This window comes from Homalodisca vitripennis, chromosome 5 (genome assembly GCF_021130785.1).
Source record: "Homalodisca vitripennis isolate AUS2020 chromosome 5, UT_GWSS_2.1, whole genome shotgun sequence".
NCBI classification, from domain to species: domain Eukaryota; kingdom Metazoa; phylum Arthropoda; class Insecta; order Hemiptera; family Cicadellidae; genus Homalodisca; species Homalodisca vitripennis.
Window position 1 is genome coordinate 136,431,899 of NC_060211.1, and position 6,000 is coordinate 136,437,898.

Here is a 6,000-nt window from a genome sequence, read left to right on the forward strand (position 1 = left end):
ATTACTCTCATTCATTGGTCGCTCGCCCGCGGTGTGGTTTCTGCAACACCATTCACAGCTCTGACTTCGGGCAACGGTTTTGAAACAGTTAATCGGCTCGATCTTGATCTGACTTCCTGTGGCCTTTTTAACCTGTGGTTTGAAGCTCAACCATCACTCGGCAAATTATTCATTTGGACATTAAATATTCAGACTCTACTTTTAACAACAATTTTGTGGCCGAATTTTTCGCTCGGATGGACACGATATCATACGCGAACTGAATAAACGATACCTTTAAAAATATTTACGTCATGTAAACTTATTTAACTTTTTTTTATTAATTTGTTATTTAACTTGTAATTTTTATTCTACTCGTATTTCAGTGAATTCCTTTTAAATTAATTATGAGTTAACAGTTTACTAAACTAACGAATACTGGATGAAATATCTCAGGTGTTCTATGTCAATTATACCCATATCAATCCAAGACCTAGAAGACTTAAAAACTATCGGCAACTTTCTGAAGCTCGGAGGTGCCCCAATATTGGTACTATGGGCACACATGTTATAAGGATATAAGAAATATAAAAAATGTGTCTTAAGAACATCTTTAAGTATGATGTAACTCTATTTCTTAGAACTCTGCCAGAAAACTGTATTCAGACAATTACATGATTTAAAATATTCTTTGGAAGTTGCAACTTAGTTTTAGTTATTTTTAACGATTTCCTTTTGGACTCCATATACGAGTACACACGATACAGATCCCAAAAAATAATTAAATCGTTTTGTTTTTAAATGCAAATAATATGTACATGAAAATGTATTACTTATCAAAAAACAAAGGAAGAGGGCAAAAGCAGGAAACCCAGTATCTGAATTCATTCCGCTCTTTCTACCACCCTGAACTATCATAAGAGCAAATTAAACAACTAATCATGTGAAGGTTGTCCAGAATCAGGGAAACATAGTTTTTACGATGCCGTAAAACTGTGAATCCCATACTGTCAGAGGGCAAAGGCCGGAGAAATCGTGTCACCTTTCAACACCAACACGCGATGAGAGTTCACTTGTAAATAAATGCGTCTTATTCCTATTATTGAATTAGAAAATATTCAATAAATACAGTCATTATTAAGGAGAAAACAGGACTTTCTTAAGAGGTTTTACTGCCTGGCTGTCCTTAATGAAATAACTCTTGATATTAAGATGCTACATAGGTTAGTTCCTCTTGATGCAAATAAGATATCTCTTGACTTCGGGTCAAAAGGTAAAAGGGTAGTTAAGCTTCCCTTGAGAAGAGGACATATAGAAATTATGAGCCATGTTGGTTGCCATATATGTATATGATTTTGATGTACAGTATGTATGAATGTGTGTATAACTGTATTGATTTTGGGATAAAATGTCAAAGAGCAACACAGTTGCCTTTGGGAAGAAGCCATACAGATACTAAGAGTCATTTTGGTTGCCATATACTTATGTCATTGGAACGTACGTTATGAATTTATGTTAAATAATTGTACTAATTATCGAGTCAAAAATTCAAAGGGCACTAAAATTGCCCTTGGGAAGACGGAATATATACATTATGAGCATGTTGGTTGCCATACATGTATACAATTTTGATGTACAATATGTATGAATGTATGTAGGACTGTATTGAGATTGGGATTAAAAGGTCAAAGGGAAGCAAAATTGCCCTTGAGAAGAAGGCATATCACCTAATATTATGAGCCATGATGGATGCCAGTATATGTGTGTTGGAATGTACAGTATTTATGAATGTATGTAGAACTGTATTGATTTGTTGATGAAAATGTCAAAAAGCAACAAAGTTGACAGCAAAGAGTTAAGAAGACGACATATAGATATTATGTCATGTTGATTGCCATATGTGTATATGGTTGGAGCGTACATTACGTATGAATGTATTGCGATTTTGGGATCAAAAGATTAAAGGGCGGAAAAGTTGCCTTCGGAAGACGGAATATATATTTTGAGCCATGTTTGTTAATATGTATGTATCTAGTTGGAATATACAATATTTATCAATGTATGTAAAAGAGCTGTATTAATTTAGTGACAAAAAACGTTACAGGACAGTTATATTTATTGACTGAGGGTTAGTAAAGCTTATTATTTAGTAGAGATGGGAAAATTTGTATTCTGTCTATCTCTGTGCAAGATATTTCGAGATCAGATTGAGCTATGATCTGAAAATATTCACGAAACTTAATGTGTATATAGTCAAGCTCGAGTCATGATGGTACATTTCTCTCCATAAAAATGTTATACATTCCGGCCTTTGTGAAGTGTGCTACGCGACACGGTGTCTGGTGCACAACTACCTTGTATATAATAGGCTATGAAAAGAGTCCGATTTAAAGCAATGAGTTTTTTTAAATCCCACTGTTCAACGTTGTGCATCGTGTGGATGATGTTTCAAAGTACCTTTACACCATAAAAATGTTTTAAGACACATGGTGAATGCTTAAAATATATATAGTTATTAATACATTACATAACATTTAGGTTTGATCAAATAACAAAACTACTAAGTCTATATATTTCGAAATTAGTTTTTTAAATAGTTGAATACTCGTAAAACAGTGAACTTGAAGCTGAAACAGATAAATATTTTTGACATTGTTTGAGTGCTTTAAGTAATGTACTGAAATATGAATGAAATCTGTACTTGTTTCATAAATATTTATTGCTTTTCACCACAAAATGCTTCAACGTCGAATTAAAAAGAATTCAAAACTGCAATTGAATATTAGAGTTTGATCCTATTTAAATTCCTACTATTACTTTGCAAACTCGTAACCCCAATGTAAGGTTACACAAAAAGTGTATGTAAGTATGAATCCTTGGGCACTAACAAGTATTTTAGATGAGCTCTGAATGGTACGGAATTGCTGGATTTAAGGCACGAATATGACAGTCGTAGAACTATTGATTTTAAGCGCATATAATTTCTCTGTATATTCATTTTGATTCTCCTTTTGAGAAGTGTTACAGCATTATTTGGGATGAAGTATACGATGATACTTGCTTCATATACATCTGGACAAGGTATAACACAAAGAGAGCCGAACGCTGGGTTGTTATCTACACGACCATTTGTCAATTGTCCAGGACACGACGTGTAGATTGACCATAATTTATCACAAACATGATGTAAAGCATTAAATGTTGGCATATGTGTACGATACACTCTAATACGGCTGTAGTATTATATTCTGAGATATTACCAGGTTCGCTAAACACTTTCGGAAGCTTTATTTGCTCTCAGAATTACAATGTAAATAGTTTTATATGTATTTTGGAAAACAGATCTTTTTGTTATTATAACGTTTTAAGGTGTGTTTTTAAACTATAAGTTAGCATATGTCAAATAATGATTGATGATAATCACCACGCTCTTAGCCGTAAACTACCCAGTTATGATAGAAATCGAACAAAAGAATATAAGTGTTAAAAGCAACTTAACATCGCGTGCCACACTCTGAGAAAACCCGTTCCACTGCTTAACAATTTGATAAATTCTCCTTTTAAATACCGATGTTTCTCTTATAGGACTAGGAGTTTAGATTTTAAAAGTTTTAGAACCAAAATTTGAAGAAGTGGTGCTTTAAACACCTATTGCAGCAAAAATGGATTTCAAGAGTATATACATGACACCTGAAGATTTATGTAAATAAAAGAAGTATAACTTTTCACTTTTAGTATCTTTGCTTGCAAAGAACAAGTTGCGATGACCCATACAATTGAATTTGCATTGTCTTAGGCAAGGTTTGGCAAAGGCTGTGAAATTTGTCGTGTAGAAGCTCTCTCAAGACACAAAAACTCAATTGACTAATGAACGATTCTTACTAAATGGTAATTAATTTTGAATCTGAAAAATAATAATGAACTAAAGACAAATCATGAAATAGATATTTTGTATACGTGTTACACATTTTTTAATTCTAGCTAGCATAGCTTTTTAAATTACATTAAACTGGAAATCCTAAACTTAAATGTCCTATAACATACACATTTTTAGCTCAATTATGACAATAAACTGTCTTAACCGACGTCTTTACATCCTCATAGAAGCCGGAACCAATATGTTATCGCAGTTTCCAAAATCATTGAACTTCTTTGCTCCAGGATGTGTGATAAAATTAATCTTTAAAGGATTACTTATTAATTACAGGTTGTGCGAGTACGAAGGTCAAGTTTTTATTAGAGCAGAGCCTTCCAGGACCTCGGCCTTCGAGTCTGTCGGCGGCTCCTGAGCTTATGTTCAATGCTGATAAGTTTATTGATTACACGTTCATAGCCATTGTAGAGGCGTGAATGGACTCTGAACCGAGGGCGAACATGAACAACAGATAATATTGTTGTACAAGTAACAATGAAGTGACACAGTTCTTGGAAGTCTGTTCATTCAACTTTTGTAGCTACTGACCTACAAGAAATGTGTTGAACGGCTAACAACATTCCACCTCATTTACTTATCCTTCTAGATTGAAATTGGATGTTAATGAAATGAAATATCACACTACCTCTGAAAAATCCTCACGTGTTTTCCAATCTTAAGTAACACCCAATCAGTAGATAAGTGTCCAAAGAACCTATAGGTTACATCCAAAACATTCTTAAAATGTGTTTTAGAATAAATACGCCACCACAACTGTTCAGTTGCCTAATAATTTCTAAGCTTTGATTGCTTCTAATATTTGAACTAAACACACCTATGTGAACACATTGGATAAAAACCTGTTTACATTACCGGTATATAATGGTAGTTTTTTAATGGAATGAATATTTTGAATACCTATTAAAACACATAAAATTTAAAAATCACTCAGTAGCACAATATTAAGTGAACTGAAAGATTACCTGCTGAATTTTACATTTTACCACACATAACTACGAAAACTACCAGATTATTCACAAGAAAATATACTCTGGCACAGAAGCAATTATTGCTACAACTTGCATAACTCTTGTACTCGTTCTGTACAGTACCAACATACTTCGAATAACATATCATATCAACATTAAAACAGGATCAAGTTTTTGTAAAATCTAAAGAAGTCTTTATACCGTTAAAATAATCTATTATTTATATAACAGTATATACTCTCTGTCTAAGTATAGTACTCTATAATTATTCAGAGGAAAGCATTTGAAAATAAATCGTCGATAACATGCCAAACATTTTCTTAATACTACAGTACCGCAAAAATTAAAAAAGAATTAATCTAAAAAGAAGGAGAGGCCACCATTTTAGAGTATTATTCCAATGTTGAACCATTGCAGAATCAATGTCTAAAGAAAGGCTAGGTAAAAAACATAGAATTGTGGTGAGGAATTCATCGGCATAGTGCTGATTTTTGCAGTTTAGGACAGATGATGTTTTGTTGAAAAACAATATAAAAATAAATGTCCCAAGTGTGTATCTTGAGGAATTCCTGAAATAATATTACAACTCTGGCAATGTATACCTCTTCATTGTATACTAAAATATCGTAAAAAAATAGCATTAGACACAGCTAATAATGCGAGAGAAACCATATAACAAGAAGTTTTCATGAACCCCGTCTAATTTAAATAGAGAATAGGCGAACATTAACCTTACCTTAAGTAATAAATCATGTTTATTGGTTGAGCTTACGCTAAGCCTATTACTCGAGAGGCTGAAGAAAATTCATGTATGTCCGTCTGTCTGCCTACACGATATGTTGGAAACGAAATTATCCATACGCTTTTGTCTTTTGAGTCAGATTTTGAACGACAATTCACTTCTATATATGCAACACTGAATTGAGTTCAATGACTGTCGTTGTCTCTCCACGAGACTTGACTGAGCGGTAGCGCATATACTTACATTGATCTTATGGGAACCATGATGCTATAAGATAGCAGAAGGAATAAATTTGTAAACCAGTTGAGTACAATTTGTAAGATTTTAAATGTCCAAAGTCGAAGCCAAGATTTGATTCAAGCGCGCTCTAGCGTTGT